This window comes from Lissotriton vulgaris, chromosome 3_1 (assembly GCF_964263255.1).
Source record: "Lissotriton vulgaris chromosome 3_1, aLisVul1.2, whole genome shotgun sequence".
In the NCBI taxonomy this organism is placed as follows: Eukaryota; Metazoa; Chordata; class Amphibia; order Caudata; family Salamandridae; genus Lissotriton; species Lissotriton vulgaris.
Window position 1 is genome coordinate 474,828,811 of NC_141689.1, and position 21,507 is coordinate 474,850,317.

The following is a 21,507-nucleotide window of genomic DNA, read 5'->3' on the forward strand; positions in this document are numbered from 1 at the left end:
TTCTTACTTCAGTTTCCATAGTATCAGGCAATAGTGTAGAAGGATTGATATTTACACATCTAGAGATTGTTACATTTTCTGCTCCCAGAATTACTTTCTCGTATTTGGTCATTCTATTATTGGTGAGGTACTGGGTCTTTGGTCTAGTGAGGAGAATCTCCACAGAATGAGGTACATACACCCTCACAGGAATTTCCATCACTATTCCTTCACTTTGTTCTAGACTTACGCTTGTAGCTGCTACTGCTTTCAGACAACCTGGCAATACCTTTGCAACTGGGTCCAAAACAGCTGAGAAATATGCAATTGGCTTTCTCAGTTTTCCATGTCTTTGAATTAGCACTGACAATGCACATCCTTTTTGTTCACTGCAATACAGTTCAAACCCTTTTTCATAGTCAGGCATCCCTAAAACTGGTGCTTCACATAAGCTCCTTTTTAATTGTTCAAATGCTTCCATCTCAGTCTTGGTCAATACTATAGGGTCTCTGATATCTGCTCTGGTTAATCTCTGTAATGGTTTTGCTATCAGTGAAAATCCACTAATCCATTGTCTACAGTAACCTACCATTCCCAGGAACATTCTTACTTGCCTTTGGGTTTTTGGTGGCTGCATTCCTTGTATCATTTTGATTTTTTCTGCAGTGACTTGTCTGATTCCTTTGGCAATCTTATGACCTAAGTATTGCACTTCTTTCTGACAAAATTGTAATTTTGATGGAGACACTTTATGTCCCTCCTCTGCCAAATGATTCAACAATGCAACGGTATCTGTTATACATGCCTCTTTTGTCCTTGATGCCACTAGAAGATCGTCAATGTACTGAACCAATACAGACTCTCCTGGCATGCTCAAACTTTCTAGTGATTTCTTTAGCAAGTGATTAAAGATAGATGGACTCTCAGTATACCATTGAGGAAATCGGCACCATGCCAAAATAAGATCTCCAAACCGAAACGCAAATATTGGCTGGCTTTCTAGGTGCAATGGAACAGTAAAGAACTCATTACACAGATCGATCACAGTGTACTATTCTGCATCATGGGGAATATGATATAAAATCACTGCTGGGTTTGGTACAATTGGGCAACATGGGACAACTATTTTATTAACCTTTCTATGGTCTTGCACAATCCTAAATGTTCCGTTTGGCTTTTTCAATCCCATTATCGGCGAATTACAAGGCCTACTTTCAATCTCTCTCAGAATGCCTTGCTCAATCATTTTGTTTATAACTGGAGGTATTCCTTCAATTATCTCTGCTGTCATTTTCTATTGGGGAGCAATCGGGTAACTCACACCTTCTTTTATAGAGACTTTTACAGGATCTACCTCTTTCATTAATCCAATATCTCCTCCTGTGAAATCCCACACCTTCTCTTTCACTACCTTTTTCAATTCATCAGGTATCTTTTCTCGATCAAACACAGGAAACAACTTATTTTTTTCTGCCTCAATTATGAGCATGGTCATTTTATACAGGCTATCTTCATCTGGGGTTTGCAGTTCTATGCCATCTGGTGAACAGTATATGGCACAGTTCATTTTACACAAAATGTCTCATCCTAACAGATTTACTGGCCTACTATCACACACCACAAATCGGTGCATGTCTTTGAAATTTCCAATTTCTACTTCAACTGGTTGTGTTAAGGAGGGTTTTATCTATCTATTAGCTACACCTACAACTTGGATGCTCTCGCCCGAGAGAGGAAGATTTTGGACTTCCACTGATCTAACAGTAGAACTGGTAGCATCAGTGTCCACTAGGAAAGTTATTTCTACATCATTCACCTTTCCGTTCACAAATGGACCAGACTGATCTACCTTAAGAGTGGCTCCAAGGACACACTCTTCTCCCTCTCTCAGGCACCGTCAGAAACTTTCACCCGACTCACTCCCACCTTCCTCTTGTAACCAATACTGGGGACTCACATTCACTCTGGGCGATCGGTGAACCAGCTCGCCTCCACTGAATCCTGTCTCTGCACTGTATCTCTGCAGATTTACACTGTGTGGAAGTGGCGGTTGTGGCACCTGACTTTGCTGAGTAACTATCTGCTGCTGTTGCGGTTGCTGTTGAATTACCTCATGCTGCACCTGTGGATTCAATGATGTATTTTCGGGATCAACTCTTGGTGGATACTTACACGCCTCTTCAGCGCCCGACATCGCCATCGCCATCCCAGACGGCTACAAGATCATCCGAAGGGACCGCATCAACCAGACCGGAGGAGGCATCGCCATCATCCACAGGAACACCATCTGCATCACGACCAACACCGACGACACCCTCGCACCCGCCGAGCACCTGCACTTCCAGGTCCACATCAACCCCAAGACCACCCTCAGAGAAACCCTCATCTACAGAACCCCGGGACCACGCACACAATTCAGCGAGGACATCGCCGACTTCGTCAGCCCGCACGCCCTCCTCTCCACTGACTACATCCTCCTCGGGAACCTCAACTTCCACCTGGAGAACAACAACGACCGCAACACCACCACCCTGCTGGACAACCTCGCCAACCTGACCACCCCCACCCACTACGCCGGACACACACTCGACCCCGTGTTCTCATCCAGCAAGGACATCGCCTTCAGCCACGCCACCGGACTCCACTGGACGGACCACAGCTGCGTCCACTTCAGCTTCAGAAGGACCACGATCCACCACCACCAACAACAGGTTGCACGCAGAAGCTGGAACAAGATCACAGCCGACCAGCTCGCGACCTCCCTGAGCATGAACCCTCCCACCAGCGCAACGAACCCAAGCCAGGCGGCCACCAACCTCGCGAAGTGGATCAGCAACTGCGCAGACGACCTCGCCCCTCTGAAGACCCCGCCTAGCAGGCCCGGTAGCAAGAAAGCCCCATGGTTACCGACGAACTCAAGAGCTCCAAGAAGAACTGCCGAGCCCTCGAGAGAACCTGGCGCAGAGACCCAACACTGGACAACATGACTGCCCTCAAGCTCGCCACCCGAAAACACCACCAACTCACCCACGCCACCAAGAAAACCGCATTCAAGGAACGACTGGACAACAACGCACACAACAGCAAGGAACTCTCCAACATCGTTAAAGAGCTCTCCAACCCCAACGCCGGAAACAACGACATCACCCCTTCGCAAGACCTCTGCAACTCCCTCGCCTCCTACTTCCACAACAAGATCGTGGACATACACAACAGCTTCAGCCCTCAACAGACGCTCGCCACGACGAACCACCGCCCCCCACCACCATCCTCCGTGCCTGGACCCCGATCAGCACCGAAGACACCGTCCGCACGATGAACTCCATCCACTCCGGATCTCCTACTGACCCCTGCCCTCACCACGTCTTCAACAAGGCCGACGCTGTCATCGCACCCCACCTGCGGGACATCATCAACACCTCCTTCGACACCGCTACCTTCCCGGAGAGCTGGAAGCACGCCGAACTCAGCGCTCTACTAAAGAAGCCATCAGCCAACCCCACCGAACTCAAGAACTACCGCCCCATATCGCTGCTCCCGTTTCCTGCAAAAGTCATCGAGAAGACCATCAACAAGCAGCTGGCCGTCTTCCTCGAGACGAACAGATCCCTCGACCTCTCGCAGTCTGGCTTCCGGGCCAACCACAACACCGAGACCGCCCTGATCGCAGCCACCGATGACATCCGAGCACTGCTTGACAACGGAGAAACAGCAGCCCTCATCCTCCTAGACCTCTCCGCGGCCTTCAACACTGTCTGCCACCGAACACTAGTGCAGCGACTCAGCAACGTCGGAATTCAGGAGAAGGCACTGGAGTGGATCATCTCCTTCCTCGCCGGAAGGACACAGAGAGTCTGCCTCCCCCCGTTCAGATCTGAAGCCACCGAAGTCATCTGCGGCATCCCTCAAGGCTCCTCGCTCAGTCCAACCCTCTTCAACGTCTACATGAGCCCCCTCGCAGACATCGCACGCCAGCACAACCTCAACATCATCTCCTACGCCGACGACACCCAGCTGATTCTCTCCCTCACCAACGACCCCGCCACCGCCAGAGCCAACCTTCACGAAGGGATGAAAGAGGTAGCCGAATGGATGAAGAACAGCCGCCTGAAGCTGAACTCGGACAAGACGGAAGTCCTCATCCTGGGATCCTCACCCTCCGCCTGGGATGACTCCTGGTGGCCCCCCGCACTAGGCAGCGCACCCAAACCAACAGACCACGCACGCAACCTGGGCTTCATCCTGGACTCCTCCCTCTCCATGACCAGACAACTCAACGCCGTCTCCTCGTCGTGCTTCAACATCCTGCGCATGCTACGTAAGATCTTCCGGTGGATCCCCACCGAGACCAGGAAGACGGTCACCCAGGCCCTCGTCACCAGCCGTCTGGACTACGGCAACTCCCTCTACGCCGGAACCACCGCCAAACTCCAGAAGAGACTCCAGCGGATCCAGAACGCCTCAGCACGACTCATCCTGGACATCCCCCGTCGCAGCCACATCTCCGGACACCTGAGAGACCTGCACTGGCTCCCGGTCAACAAGAGAATCACCTTCCGACTCCTCACCCACGCACACAAAGCCCTACACAACCAAGGCCCAGGATACCTCAACAGCCGCCTCAACTTCTACGCTCCCAAACGCCAGCTTCAATCGACCGGCCACGCCCTCGCCGCCGTCCCCCGCATCCGAAGAGCCACCACAGGGGGACCGTCCTTCTCCTACCTCGCCGCCAAGACATGGAACTCCCTCCCCACCCACCTCCGCCTGACCCAGGACCACCTCGCCTTCAGGAAGCAACTCAAGACCTGGCTGTTCGAGCAGTAACGGTCCCCCCTCCCCTAGCGCCTTGAGACCCTCTGGGTGAGTAGTGTGCTATATAAATGCTTTGATTGATTGTTTGATTGATTACACTCTTTTCTCCAATGCCCTATTCTGCCGCAATTATGACAAGGGAACTTATTCTTAACCTCTTCTATATTTCCTACCAATTTTGTTTTGTTAAAATTTTCTTTACATTTTCCTTGACTATCTGTATTTTTATTCTCCAATTGTGCTACTTGGTGTTCGGCTACCTTCACTTGTGCCCACATAGCTTTTTCCTTTAGCTTCTTTTGTTTAGCTTCAATTTCATCACTACAATATTTGGCCTGTCTCAATAACTCATCCACTGTACTCAACAGTAATCCCTTTAAACTATGCCTAATCATGTCTCCAATTTCTGGTCTTAAACCATATACAAATCGATGTACAAAATGACTCATGTCTTTTTCACTCAGTTCCTCATATACACTTTATTGTTTAAACACCAACAACAGTCTTTCATAAAATGCATGTCAGATTCCTTCGATTCCTGTATAGTTCTGTCTAGTTTAACCCAATCTGTTTCTTTTGGTGGAATTTTATTCTTCAAAACACTATTACTTGTTCGTACTTTCGCATTACTTAGGGTGACAAGGCACCTGTTTCTTTGTCTTGAGGATATTCCTCTTTTGGCCAATTTACAGTTATCTTGCACCCAGTCCACAGATCTGCTGGTACAACTATGTCAAACAATCCATCCAGATCAACCCATAGTACTTTTGAAACTATCACGAATCAATCTACCTGTCGATACCATTCTACTGGCTTTTCTATCAATCTGGGGAAATCATTTGTAAAGGATAATATATCCTGTCTACTCCAAGGAACATGTACATAACCACCTCCAGGTATTTTTCTCATAGGGAACTCATTTGCAACTGTTTCCTTTTCTCTCACAGGGAACGCTAATGTAGATTTATCACTGGCCTATTCTTTCTTCTTTGCCCATTTTATTCTCCACTTATTCACATCTCCCCATCTCCTTAATAGTACAATCAATTCTTTTATCTGGGTTAACCTTCTTGCAGTATTCATATTTTCAATATCTTTTTCTGAAAAGCCTATTCTGTAGGATTTCTGCAATGGTTTGCGAATTCAACTTCAAATTCATTCGCTAATCCTTCTAATTGATCATGTAAACACCTGGATGTGACTCAATTCTATTTGCGTACTAGATAAGAGCGATATACTGCCTAAATAAATTAACAACATCCTAGAAAAAGCAAACACTCATAGGGAATGCAAGATTAAGTAAAGCATGTTAGTGATTGCACCTGATGCATACGCCCTCAGTGATTTGTTGTCTCACTTTTTGTTTTGAATTATGTTCTGAACTGTTACAATGCGGTTCAACTGTTATAAAAAGTATTGTAAAGCGCTCTGATATCCTTCGGGATCAAGTTTGCGCTAAATAAAACTTTATAAATAAAAAAAAATGTACAGACTTCGCTTTCCATGTTATACTCTTGCACATGAACATAAGTTTATCATCTTGGTAAGTTTTTAATCTGTCCGTTCCAATTGTTTCAATAATTAATTCTTCCATATTGATTTTTAATCTTGCCACATCTAATACTTTAGGTTCATGTTCTTTTAATTTCAAAGTTTTAAGCCAATCTCTTAATTCTTGTTCCGATGGTCCTAAAGGAGTCTGTGTTAAATCTATTTTCTCTATGCTCTTTTCAGGTGTAGTAGAGTCAGATTCTGCTCTGGTTGAATACTTATATGGTAAACTCTGATTAAAAGTTAAGTCAGGCGGATTTACATTATTTGCTCGTCTAATTTCTGACAAATCTGGATAAATATTTTATTTTACCTTTTGCAAACTTTCCTGTAAAGGGATTGTCAAACTTGGCTCTTTTATTCTTTGGTTTTCATACACCGGGATTACAGGTCCTATCTTTACTGGGACTGTTACTGCTTCTATGTTTTTCGTAAGCTCTTGTATCTTTTCTGTCAATTCATTTGTAGATCGTATATATTCAGCAGTACTTGTTTGTTCTTTAACTCGTTTTTCTACTCTATTTACACTTCCTCTTTCATTATTTTGCTTGGGAGTACTGGTAAGTCTTGTTTCTGTCATTGAGGCATTTGGGTTATATCTCATTTCTACTCCTTCTGATATATCTCTAAAATTAGAAAATTGTCTTGGGGTTTCATTAGTTCCATCTTCTACTGGTGGAGCATTAGGTGTGGTCCATAAAGAACCTGGTTGATATGGTGGCGGTCTTCTATTTAATATTTCTTCCAGTTCAGCATCTTCTGATTCACCATCACAATAACTTTCTTTCCCTGTTTCCACATTTTTCCTCTTCTCTGTACATTTCCGCCCTTCATATTCATCCACTAATCTAACTAGATACATTCCGTCACACATGTCAGCATTTCTCCATCTGCGCATTCTATTCTCATGTGTCTCTCCCCATAATCCACATAATCTACTTTTTAGTCTGAGATGTCTTTCTGACCTTTCTCACTCCATTTAGTGCATCTCATCCTACTAAAGCTTTAAATTGAGTCAGTCTAAGTCTTGGCTCAAGCTTCATCATCCTCTCTCTCAAGTTTCGCTAAACTGCCAAATTAAAAGATCCGACTTCTGGGAAAGCTAACGCACCACCATTCCTGGTATACCTTGCCCAATTCTCTAGCCGAACTCATGTATGGTAACCATATTTCGACAACATATAGGAAGCAGGCGTTTTCGGCGGAGGAAGTAATTTTCCCTCTCTTGTTACTATCGCCTTATCCTTTTACAAACACATTTTTCAATTTCTTAAACAATTAAGGTTTCTTCTTATCTTCTCCGTAATAGTAATCCATTTTGCTGTAAATTCCCTGTTTTTCAAAAGATCTCATACTTCTCTGTTGCTGTTCCGTAACACCAACCTATCACAGCGTGGTTTACACTAGCGTACCAATTAGAACAAGATACGTCTTCTTAGTGCTAAACCAATAGTTTCGCTGCTTTTCGTGCTGCACCAATCAGCCCTACTCTGTCTTGGTCACGAGGACCAATCCCTGTGCGACACTTTTGACGTCAGCTCCTGCTCCCGCTTCTGCAGCTTCGACTGACCCCTCCTTTACAAGCTTTATCGAGAAGCCGTATTTACAAGATATACAACTACATCGGTTAGTAACTTACACAAAACAACTCCATTCGTCTGTTTCGCTAAATAAAGTGATAGAATTTTCTTAATCACATAAGTAAGTAAGTAAGTAAATTTTATTATGTATAGTTAATTAAAACCGGTACATTCACTGCATTTAAAAATTTCTTAAAATATGATAAAAATATAGTCTGTGTAATCGTCTTTGTCAAAAGGCATGCGGTGGGAGACCGAGGGTGGTTGTCGGGCAGTATTCCTTGTGCCAGAGCAGGCTAGATTTTTGTGGCCCAAGGTTCATCCATTAGGTCCCAGAGCCAGGAGTTGCTGGCAGTTGTAGATTTTGCAGGCTTTGCTCTATTGTAGTCAGAAATTTGACATATCTACAGTTCAGTTTTGTGTTTGCAGGGTTCAAGCATGCCAACAGCATCTCAGGAGGAAATCGGAAGGGAGTTTTTTCTTAAGAAAAACCACAACTTTTTATACCCTTTTTCACTAACCTTATCTATCTAAAAAAAGTAACTGTCAGTACAGACTCAAGTTCTGCTTGGACAATTTGAGGGTGGATGAGCATCCCCTCATCATCCTAATATTCAATTTCCGTAGCGTCAGCTGAATTTTAAAGAGTCCTTTGAGAAAGTCTTTGGCCTAGTCACATCCTCAACTAGTTACTACAGGATCCTTTCCCATGATCAGTAACTCAAATGTTCATTCTTTTGGCAGTCATCAGGACTTCCAGGGTAAGCCGTCCTTGAACCTCTCTCGCTCAAGCACAGGCAGCTCACATTCAATGTCGGCTTTTGGCTGCGCATGCTCAGTTTATCTTCCAATCACATTTAATAAAGCAGCCATCTTTTTACTAGGCCTCACTGGTGAGAACAGGAACTATCATAGAAACAAACACAAATAAATGTTAATTATTGAAATATAGCCCTTCTGTTTACCTCCCCCCATACTAAGGGTTTCCCTGTTAGTTGTTACCTAGCAAATAAGCAACATGTATGTATACTCAATTAACTCCATGTTTTTGCCACAAAACACATAAACAGAAAGCACATTTATGCCGCTTTTGATTAAATTAAAGGCTTGCATTAATAAACAACATGACGACATTACTAAATTAGTCAGTTATAGTTTTCCATGCAAGCAGATTGGTATTCCCACGCGTATTTGTGTGTGTATTTTATAATACGTTGATTAGTTTTTCAAAACCACACAATTAATACAAGGTTACAGTTATGAGGAAATGATTTCACAAGGGGCATACAACATTTTGTTTTTCCACCTCGCTCCATCACGTTCAGTGTAGTCTGAAAGATGGGTGGTGACTGATCGCCAATAAGCGACCAGAGCAGAACAACCCCACAGCATATGAATTTGTTCAGCATTCATTAGCTGACAGCGGGGACATTGGATGTCCGTGTGGTGAAAATATCTGTTGTTGTAAGATATGCCATGTGAATTATATAGAGCTGTATGAGGCGGAACCTAGCGTTTCTGGGTATATGAACTGGCCCTTGCAGGATGGGCTCAGACTTCTTGTCAGTGCTAGGGTTCTGAAGGGCGGCATCCCAGTTGCATGTATCTATCTCTTAATGTTGGGTCCCAGTTCTATCTTGTCTAGTATCGCCTTTTAGAAACTCCCAGCTTATGCAGTCAAGCTTTATTTTTGCGTCTAGTGAGACCTAGAACACCAGGACTTCTTTTTCCTGCATTTCTCTACTATATATGCAATATTCCACCCATTATCGGCTTCCTGCCATTCCCTGCAAACGCACCTGATCTATTTCAAACAATGCTGCCAACACCTTGCCCAGGCGGTTTGTAAAGATCTCCCCTTCAGTGTTCAGGAGTGCTATAGGGCGGTATGATTTGCATTAGTCAGTAGGTGTAGTAAACTCCGTACAATCTCCAAAGAAAAGAGGATCAAAAGAGTGAGAATTCCAGGAAATGCTTTATTTTCGGTAAAGATAAAGAACCCACTGCACAGGACAGATCAGGCTCCAGCACTAACAGTAACTGCACTACATGTCATAAACTAACATTCTAATTAGAATCTTGACAAAGTGAGACAGCTGAAAGGGGACAGACACACAGAGAGGCATAACACATGATAGTAGGCTTTCCTGGTTTTGGGATTTCTATTACCTTTGCCTCTCTCATGGAATGGGTAGTTCTACTGGCTTCACGAAACAAGTCCAACAGACCTGCGAGTTGCTGCTGCAGCAGAGTTGCAAACCGCTTCATTTTGTAGGAGAGTTAATTGCCGTCATGGCTTCCTGTGGAGTGATAGGGAGATAAAGTTCCTTTTGCCACTTGAAGCGGACTCTTGGAAGCTGGATCATGTTAAGGAGGGACTCTATTGAATCACGGCGTTCTCTGCAGAAATGTGGACATATGGCCCTCTTTCCTTGCCGATCAAAGACCTTCTTGCCCTATTTTGAGCGTAGTTTGGTTATGTGTTCCTCCTCCTTTGTACTCTTTATTTATTACTTAGTATGCTATAAGCTTTATTATATTTTACATAGAACTTTCCTTTCAGTCTCATGAGTGTGGTTACACTCTTTCCTGTTTGAAGGATGTGTAGCTGTCCCTAAATGCAGGTTCTCTCCCCTTTATTTTTGTTTTGAAGATCTATTATTGTGTTACCTTACTGCCATTTCTAGTTACTCTAGATGCCTGCTCTCCCTAAGTCTCACCTCCTGACTGATGCTAGACATCAAGGAGATGGCTTCTCCTCTAAATGTGGCTTTAACAGCATCTCAGTGGTTATTTAAGATTGTCTCTTCTAGATAATATTTTGTGCCAGTTCCTCCTTATGTGTGCTTGAAACTTTCATTTTTTTCTCTCTTGGTTCAGGATTGGCAGTGTCTAGCAGGAGCTCTATTTGATTGTAGGTTAGGGGTGTTTTTTTTAATTAAGTCAGGAGAGTGGAGCTCGGGCTATTGTGTGTACTATCTATGGACCTGTATCGGTACGGTGCTGCCAGGTCGGGGGAGTAACCCAATAACCCCCGGAGATGTGTGAATCACAGGATCCACACTGTAAAGTAGGCACAGTCCTGGGCACACGTGATGAGAATACCTATAGTGTTGAATTCAGTCTTAAAACGTTATATAAATGCAGTGGTCGACACCAGTATAAGTTCGAAAAGTTTCTTTATATTGCAGCAACGACTATGTTGAACAAAACAAACCAGCCGACAAGTGTTTTGTCACTAGGAAAGGTCCCATGACTCATCAGGGCTTTATAGCGATTGTATAAGAAATTGTGCAGGCCCCTGAAACCAAACAGGTGATAATTCCAGCCCGGTTGGGGCGAGCGGAAGACCGAAGGTGATGCGAATGTCGGTGCTTGAAAGTGCTCTGCGCTGGTGTAGAAGAGCAGATGAATAATAGTGGACGCGAGCTAGAATTAAGACGGGCGGCATGATCGGAATAAAAGGTTGGGGCGGGTACGCCAAGGCGGTTGAAAGGAAGATGATGCCTGGGCTAACAGGCAGTGGCGGGCGATCCAGTGTCTGGCAGCGTGGCAGGTAGCATGAAGCCGGGGTGGCGGTGAGCGACGTGGAGCTGAAAAAGCGTGGCAAGTGAGTAAGGTGGCGAAACCAAACGGAGCTAGAGGCTCTAGGGTGTGGGTTAAAGAAAGGCGGAAACTTACCCCAGGTGCGGGAAAAGATTGGCGGTATAATACAGTGCGCCTACAGGATGGTGCAGGCGCCTGTGGTCTGTAGTTGTAGTCGAAACATCGGGGACACTGAAGCCGTGTGGATAATCAGGGAAATATCTCCAACAATTCACCAGATCTGCTGAATAGTTTTATCAGTAAACTGTATGTCTGCAAATGTAATAGACATTTCATTTGAAAATGTGTTGCTTGTAATGGCAGTGTGGTACCACACCATTCCTACTCCACTCACTACCCTCCACTATACGACACTCTACACCACACCACTCCACTCTATGACTCTATTCTCCACTCTATTCCACTCTACTCCACTCTACTCCACTTCACTGTAGGAAACTCTATGTCACTCCCCTCTATGCTATTCCATTCTGCGGCATTCCCCTCTGTGCCACTCCACTCTACGGCACTCCACTGACTGACACTCTATGCAGCTACACTCTACATTGCATCACTCTACCCCAACCCACTCTACCTGAGTCCATCCTACAGCTCTACACTATGTACGCTACTCCACTCTACGACCCTGTACTCTACTCCACTCTACTCTATGACTTTCCACTCAATGACACTCTACTCCACTCTACACCACACCACTCCACTACATTACACTCCACTCCACTCTACTCTACAACCCTCTATGCTACTCCACTCTACACCTCTCTACACCACACCACTCTACACCACACCACTCCACTCTACACCACTCCACTCTAGGACACTCCTCACCACTTTACTCCACTCTACGCTACTCCACTCTAATCTATGCCACAACACTCTACCTCACCCCACGACACTCTACTCCACGCTTCACCACGCTATGTCTCTCTACTCTATGACACTGTACGACTTTCTACTTCAGGCCAATCCACTCCACCCTACGACACTCCACTCTACGCCACGCCACTCCACAACATTCCACTCCACTTCACTTCAATCTATAACACTCTATACTCGAGTCTACAACACTCTACAATACTCTACTTCACTCTATGCCGCTCCACTTTACCCCATTATACTCGAATCTACTCAACTCTAATCCACCCTACTCCACTCTACTCCAGTCCACTCCTCTCCTGTCATCTCCTCTCCACTCCACAATACTCTACTTCACTCCACTCCACACCATTCCACTCCACTCTACTCGACTTAACTCTACGCTACTATATTCTATGCCACAACACACTATTCCACTCTGTTATTCTTTTCTCCACTCTGACACACTGGGTCGGATACACTAACCAGGTTTGTCCTCGTCAAATATGTTACCTTCTGACTTGAGTCCTCTGAGCCCCAATCCACCATAGGAGTAAACATCTAAAGCACCCTAAAACAGTAGGAGACAAAGGCCAACAGGAGAATCTAGTCCAGATCCAGTTGCTACTGATCAGCTAGGCAGTTATAGGAAAGGCCTATTGAACCTTGTTGTATCTCTGTAGTTTGAACAGGAGGTCAGTCTTATAAACCTTGAAGTTCCCTTCTTTGGCCTGGGTACAAGGGAGAGAACAGGTCCAGTCCTCCAGTGCTCTGCTCAGATTGCAGACAGGAGGTTCAGACCTCTTCTGAACTTCCTCAGCTCCAAGCGGGTTCTTAAGTGGGTACCTGGGGATGCCACATTTATGCCTGGCATGAGCTAGTGGGTGGATATGACCTCTGGGGACCCTCAACCAATGGGGTTAAGGATCCCAGGACTAATCCTACCCACTTCGGGCATTTTCAAAATGGATGAAGTCTTTGGCAACATTAAACTTGGGCTCTGAGGGCTGGGGTGTGTGAAGCATGCATGGTGAGATGGCATCCGGTGCAATGTTCGTGTAAACCTTTGGACAGCCACTTAGCCTGGGAAGAATATCTCTGTGCAGAATTAATTATGAGGTAAGCGGGTATACCTCCACTGAGTCTATAACGATCGTCCGTGAGTGCAGGGTTATAGTTGAATGTGTTTCTAAAGGAGGGTATCTGAAGTGTGTATGCACGAAAATGAAAGAGAGCAGAAGAGCCTGTAGAGAGTGAGGAGCTTACAGGTGAGCTCCTCGTGGGCCGCCATGTAGAATCTTGGCCACAGTGGCCCAGAATGTGGGGGTGAGGGAAGAAGGTATCCGTTTGGAACCCTCTTGATCCTGTTAGGGGCTCTCTGTCTCTCCTAGATACGCTGAATGATCCTTTGGATACTAGAGCTGGGATGGACAGTCTGGCAGCAGCTGAACTTTGAGCCTCTTTGGTCAGAGCCTGCCTCTGGCTCAACTTCGCGAGGCTCGGGCGCAGGAGGGGGAAAGGAATCTGAAGACCCTCGACCTGATGACTTCTTTGTAGGCAGGTTGCTGGCAATGAACTGTGTCAGCACTGACAGAGCTACTTAATGAAAGAGGGTAAGTGGGATGGTAGCCCTTCAAGCTGGCCAGGATGGAAGTCAAGGTGTAATCTGGCACTAGGCGGACTTTTAGGGAACTTAGGAAAACATACCTCACATTGATTCATCAGTGCCAACCTAGGTATATCTGCTGAGGGGGTCCATGCTGCAGACCTGGGAAACATGCAGTATGCATCAGACAGTTGCAGTAACATGGCACATGTGCTGGCAGGTGTTTAGTGTGGCATTCTTTGCACATTCTGGAACCTCAGAGATGACGATAAGAAGCGCTGTCTCTGGCCAAGAACTACTCAATGGTTTACAGATAGATTGAGTCAGAACTATTGGCTTCCACACGGCACACCCTCACTGCTTGCTTAGCAGCATGTTTTAGAGGACGATGTAAGATTCGAGGTGGCTCCTCAGTAGAAATGTGACTTATGAGATTGAATGTCTGTACTAAAGGCTGAGTGAGATACTATAGAAGGGCCTCCTTCTTGCTTCTCCATACAGAGCAGAGCCAGCTGCAGCATCACCACTGCTTCCACAGCAGGCACAAACAACAAGTGATGGACCGAATGTGGATCAATGTCACACACTCAACCCAGTCCAAAGATCTGGGCCCAAATCCATCATTTTTTGCACTCCACACCACCCCGGGTTAGACAATGGCGATATGCAAATCAGCTCTGACCCTGTGCCCCATGGGAACAGTCCAGTCCGAACTACAAAAGCCATGTCCTTCCCAGAACGGAATCAAGCATCCGAGGACCGGACCGGTTTCGAGGTAACACCTGTCATCAGCCCGGCTAGCTTGACTCCAGTGGTGTGGAGTGCCTGGGACCCACGTCTGGGCATCCCCCTGCACTTAGGGCGGAATTTACAAAAACAACAAGTGATGGACCGAATGTGGATCAATGTCACACACTCAACCCAGTCCAAAGATCTGGGCCCAAATCCATCGTTTTTTTGCACTCCACACCACCCCGGGTTAGACAATGGCGATATGCAAATCAGCTCTGACCCTGTGCCCCATGGGAACAGTCCAGTCCGAACTACAAAAGCCATGTCCTTCCCAGAACGGAATCAAGCATCCGAGGACAGGACCTGTTTCGAGGTAACACCTCTCATCAGCCCGGCTAGCTTGACTCCAGTGGTGTGGAGTGCCTGGGACCCACGTCTGGGCATCCCCAGCGCACTTAGGGCGGAATTTGCAAAAACAACAAGTGATGGACCGAATGTGGATCAATGTCACACACTCAACCCAGTCCAAAGATCTGGGCCCAAATCCATCGTTTTTTTGCACTCCGCACCACCCCGGGTTAGACAATGGCGATATGCAAATCAGCTCTGACCCTGTGCCCCATGGGAACAGTCCAGTCCGAACTACAAAAGCCATGTCCTTCCCAGAACGGAATCAAGCATCCGAGGACCGGACCGGTTTCGAGGTAACACCTCTCATCAGCCCGGCTAGCTTGACTCCAGTGGTGTGGAGTGCCTGGGACCCACGTCTGGGCATCCCCAGCGCACTTAGGGCGGAATTTGCAAAAACAATAAGTGATGGACCGAATGTGGATCAATGTCACACACTCAACCCAGTCCAAAGATCTGGGCCCAAATCCATCGTTTTTTTGCACTCCACACCACCCCGGGTTAGACAATGGCGATATGCAAATCAGCTCTGACCCTGTGCCCCATGGGAACAGTCCAGTCCGAACTACAAAAGCCATGTCCTTCCCAGAACGGAATCAAGCATCCGAGGACCGGACCGGTTTCGAGGTAACACCTGTCATCAGCCCGGCTAGCTTGACTCCAGTGGTGTGGAGTGCCTGGGACCCACGTCTGGGCATCCCCAGCGCACTTAGGGCGGAATTTGCAAAAACAACAAGTGATGGACCGAATGTGGATCAATGTCACACACTCAACCCAGTCCAAAGATCTGGGCCCAAATCCATCGTTTTTTTGCACTCCACACCACCCGGGTTAGACAATGGCGATATGCAAATCAGCTCTGACCCTGTGCCCCATGTGAACAGTCCAGTCCGAACTACAAAAGCCATGTCCTTCCCAGAACGGAATCAAGCATCCGAGGACCGGACCGGTTTCGAGGTAACACCTCTCATCAGCCCGGCTAGCTTGACTCCAGTGGTGTGGAGTGCCTGGGACCCACGTCTGGGCATCCCCAGCGCACTTAGGGCGGAATTTGCAAAAACAACAAGTGATGGACCGAATGTGGATCAATGTCACACACTCAACCCAGTCCAAAGATCTGGGCCCAAATCCATCGTTTTTTTGCACTCCACACCACCCCGGGTTAGACAATGGCGATATGCAAATCAGTTCGGACTGGACTGTTCCCATGGGGCAACAGGGTCAGAGCTGATTTGCATATCGCCATTGTCTAACCCAGGGTGGTGTGGAGTGCAAAAAAACGATGGATTTGGGCCCAGATCTTTTGACTGGGGGAATGTGTGACATTGATCCACATTCGGTCCATCACTTGTTGTTTTTGCAATTGCCGCCCTAAGTGCGCTGGGGATGCCCAGACGTGCTACATTCTTACTTTGAGAAACTCCCTAAGCCCTCTACCCCAGATCTTGATTTTGCCTCCCTGGACGTCGATCTTACTCTTCGGGAGCTTTCTGCAGCGCTTTCCTCTCTAACCAAAGGTAAAACTCCTGGTCCAGATGGGTTCCCAGTGGAATTCTATTTACACTTTTCTGATCTCCTTCTTCCCAGACTATTAGCACTTTTTCAGTCCTTTGCTTCTTTGGGTTCGGCTGTGGGTACTTTTCTGGACGCTACCATTTGTTTGATTCCCTATCTCGTTAGTTAATGTTGATTATAAACTCTTTGCCAAGCTACACGCTTTACGACTTGACTCTTTTATGCTGCATCTAGTTGGCAAAGAACAATGCAGGTTTATCAAGGGTAGGCTCACTTCAGATAATTCTCGTCTTTTCCTCAATGTTTTAAATAAAGCCCCCTCTTTGTCGTTCCCTTTAGCCGGCATCTCAGTCGACGCGGAAAAAGCTTTTGACCGGGTGGATTGGTCTTTCTTATCTGCTTCTCTTACTTGACATGGCTTCGGTCCCAAGTTCATATCGCTCGTATCTTTATTATATTCTTCTCCCAAAGCTTCTGTCCTGGTTAATGGCCATCTCTCCTCCTCTTTTAACCTTCAAAGAGGTGTTAGGCAGGGCTGTCCTCTATCCTCGCTTCTTTTTGTTTTGGCTCTTGAACCCTTTTTATCCTCCATTCGCCAGAATGCTTCCATCTCTGGCTTTCCCTATGGAACTAACCAGTTAAAACTCTCTGCTTACGCTGATGATATCCTTTTGTTCATTTCAGTTCCGAAATCCTCTATTCCCCCTTTATTAGCTGAATTTGATACGTTTTCCCTTGTTTCTGGTTACAAGATTAATTCTGACAAGACAGAAATTCTTCCTTTGACGATGTTCTGCCTCCCTCATCTTTTCTCTTCTACTGGTTTCGCCTGGAATAGTACCAAGATCAAATACCTTGGGATTTGGTTTTCTAATTCTATCGCTTCTTCTGTCAAACTGAATATGTCCGCTGCCCTTTCGCATATTGATCAATTTTTTTCCTCTTGGAATCCGCTCTTTCTTTCTTGGTGGGGTAGATTAGACTCTGTTAAGATGATGCTTGCTCCCATTCTTATCTACATCCTTTCTATGCTTTCCGTCCATATTCCCGCTCTATACTTTAAACGTCTTGACTCCTCTATTTCGAAATTTTTTTGGAAGGGCAAAAGATCTAGGATCTCTCTCCTTTCACTTTGTAAACCCAAATCCAATGGCGGTGTTAACTTCCCTGATTTTCGTGTATTAAATAAATCCTTTACCCTTCGTCAGCTTCCCGTTGACTTTCATGTGCAACCTCTCCTTTCTCTCCTCTTTGGCTTTCTATTGAGCATGCCTTTCTATCACCTTTTTCATTTGATGAGTTAATTCGTTTTTCATCCAAGTCCCCTTTTGACTCTTTCCCATTGTTTAAACACACTTCTTCTCTTTTGCGCCCTCTATTCTCCCTCTCAACTATTTCACGTGAGTCCTTTTTACAACAGCCCATCTGGTATAATTCGCTCCTTCTTATCAATAATAGGCCTATCTGCTGGAATTCTTGGAGGCGGAAGGGTATTATTTGGATTAATCAATTCTTTGATGGAACCACCCCTTGTCCATGTCCTCTTTTTCAGCTTCAGTTTTCTTGTCCTCGTTCCTTCTTGCATAAATATGCTCTTTTTATGGGAGTGATTCTGGAGCGTTACTACTCTCTCTCTCCTACTCTACCACTCGTTCCCCCTTCTGATCTTCTACCGTTACTTTCCACTCTCCCCAAAGCATCTCTTATATACAAGTTCTTTTCTTCCCCTAACCCGGACCGTCCTAAATCCAAACTTGAACTCTCTTGGGAAACTGACCTATGTTGTGTATGGCCCATTTCTCTTTGGGATAAACTTTGGCTCAAATCCTTGAAGGTTTCTCGATCTGCTTCTCTTACTCAATCTTTCTTTTTTCTGTATCACAGACTTTATCTTTCTCCTCTTTCTCTTTCTCGCTTTTCTTCGTCTTCTGATTCTACATGTTGGACTTGTCACTCACCTTCTGCAGATCTTCTAGACATGTTCTTTTTCTGTCCTAGGGTTTCTGCTCTTTGGAAACAGGTTTGGCATTGCATTTCTCAAATGTTTTCCCTCTCCACTTCATACTTGCCCTCTATCCTTTTCCTTGGCAGTCTTTCAGGTGCACTTTCTCTGCCCTCACACTCCAGTGGTCTCTTTGACCTTATGCTTGCACTCGCCTTTCAACATATCTCTTCCAATCGGAAATCCCTTACAAATGTTTCCATACAACATTGGTGGAACTCCGTCTGTCACTTTCATAGGCTGGATGTCTCCTTTGCCTCCTCCTGCAGGCCCCCTCGTAATGTTGAGATTTTTTGTCTTCCTCTTACGGTTTATTTAGATCGTTGAGCCATAATAATGACGCCTTTACCTACTGACTCTGCAAATTTTAAACCCCCTTAAATGGCTTTATCCTCTGTTATGTTTATACTCTTATTTTTATTTGCTTATATTTATATTTATATGCTTATATATGCATTTGTATACTGTTGGTCTTATTTTTGATGATGTTTATTACATTTCTTGATTCTCTCAAGGTTTCCTAATATGTTTTTGCTGATTACCTCTTTTACCCTTGCCTCTTTCTTTACCTCTTTTACTTTTCCTTCCTTTTCATTCTGCTCTCCCCCCTCTTTCCTTTTCTCTCCCCTTCCCCTTCTTCTTCCCTTTAAAATTGTATAAAATGCTTTGTGTTACATTCTGATGACACTAGGATTGTTATGCCTTGCGCTTCTATATATTTTGTACCTCCCTCTTGTCATTTGTTGCCTTAAATTTTGTTCTAATAAAGCTTTTTCAAACATAAAAATAAAACTACATTAAAGAGGATCTGCCACACCTCATGCTTCAACCATTAAAAGACACACCAGAGGCAGGCTCACAGAATCAGGAGGCATTGAACAGTGTGACCTGCAACTGACCCTCATGAAGTTACAGAAATTGGGGACATGCCCCATCTTTCGTGGCTCACAGACCAGCGCACGCTTCATGATAATTGTATCGCCTGCATTGTGTCTGATGGGCTATTTACGAAAATAGCATAAACATGCTTCAATGGCATTAAAACTACAGACCGTTTGAAGCTAGGCCAAATTCCTATGTACTGCTTGAGCACGTTTTATTTTTGCTGGGTTTGAGGTTTGACCAATTAAAATATGGAAACAGTACCATTTCAAGCCATAAAAGCTGCCATTTTGTTACAAATGTCACTGCAAACAAAAAGTATAACATACGGAACCTTGAGGACAGTGTTTGAACATGTGACGGGATAGATTATATTCCAAAGAAAGTATTACGATCCTGCCTGGCACTGCACGAACCCATTCTTAACGTGTGAACTAATTTTATAATCCAGATTACACAGCGGGGTGTTCTACCAGGACCTGGCTGCATTATTATAAGATAAAAGTAATGAATAAAAATGACCTTTTGTATTTAGCGCTTGGTAGCCCACTTCCCCAATTTGTAGGTGCTGTAAATACCAGAAGTTACTTTAGCCTATTTTAAATGTACTCAAGTTAGCGCCCTCAGAAAGTTCAACGACCGATTTGAAAATATGATATTCAGATAACGTCAGGTGTTTGTGGTGATCATTAGCTCACTGAGCCATCTCTCCAGCCTTTAGACAACTCGGAAAATATTATTGTGTATTGTTTGCTAACTGACTAACGCCCACATTTATTTGTACCAAAGTAAACCCAGCAACCACAAGAACGTAACCCATCAGACCTGAACAAAGATAACAAAAGAGAGGCAATGTAGAAAATTAAAGGTGAGCATTCTATCAAACAAACCTTTGCCATTTGTTTGATATCCAATTTTATTGGTCTTTTGTACAACAAGATAAAAAAGTAACATTTGTGCCACTGTCGCGTGTAAGGCATTTCATTACAATAACAAATGATATCCCCCTTCTTAGATGGTATAAAAAAAAGGAGCCAGCCCTTTGCGTCACGGACAATCGTTCCAGTGAGCCATCCATTTGCCATGTATTCTTTCAAGTTTGTTCGGGCATCCTCTCGCTTCGTAGACTGCTTTCTCTTGGATAGCACACCAGTCCACTCCCTTGCACCATTTTGAAATAGGAGGAGATCGTGAGTCCTTCCAGGCCATAGGAATGTCTCTTTTAGCAATCAATATGGCTGCTCCCAGTAACAACTTGTTGGCTTGGGAGCCATCCATTCCCTCCATTACCCCCAGGAGAAGAGCCAAAGGATTACGGGACCTTTGCCATTTTTAATCATTTTAATCATCGCCCCAGCTCCTTGAGAGCACCTATCTTGCTTAATACAGGTGTGGTTAACGAAGTAGCTGTAGTCCTACAAAGGTCACCTACCGTGTAAGCACCAGTGTTGTTGTTGGGTTTCATGCTGCTGCCCAAGACAGAGCAGGTAGGACTATTGGAAACATGTTATGGATTAACAAACTATGTAACAGCTCCTTGAGTTCTGGAAATCATTCACAAACATAGAGGAGGATATTGAAGAAATACTCTTAATATTATAAAGAACTAAAAACTGAATAGCTTCCTAGGCATGTGCTTAAATATTCAGATGAGCTCACAGAATAATTTACTAAACTGAATAGATGCAGCTCAATAACCACCGGAGGAGCATCGCCCCACTGCCTGGCTCAGAGAAAGCAAGTGTCAAATAAAACGAAGCTCTTGCATCATTTTATTTTGCATTTCCCCGCTCTTAGCCTGCACTGTTGGAAGGGGCGGGGCCGAAGGATGGGAGGTGGAGTGCTACGTGGTGATCTGATAGAGGCTACTAGCCGCAGATTCCTTAACGTAGAATTATCCCCAGGCGTGAGACTGGATTCAGATTTTTTTTTGCCCAGCATCCCTGCGCGCCGGGGGGGTGGGGGGGCGGCATCAC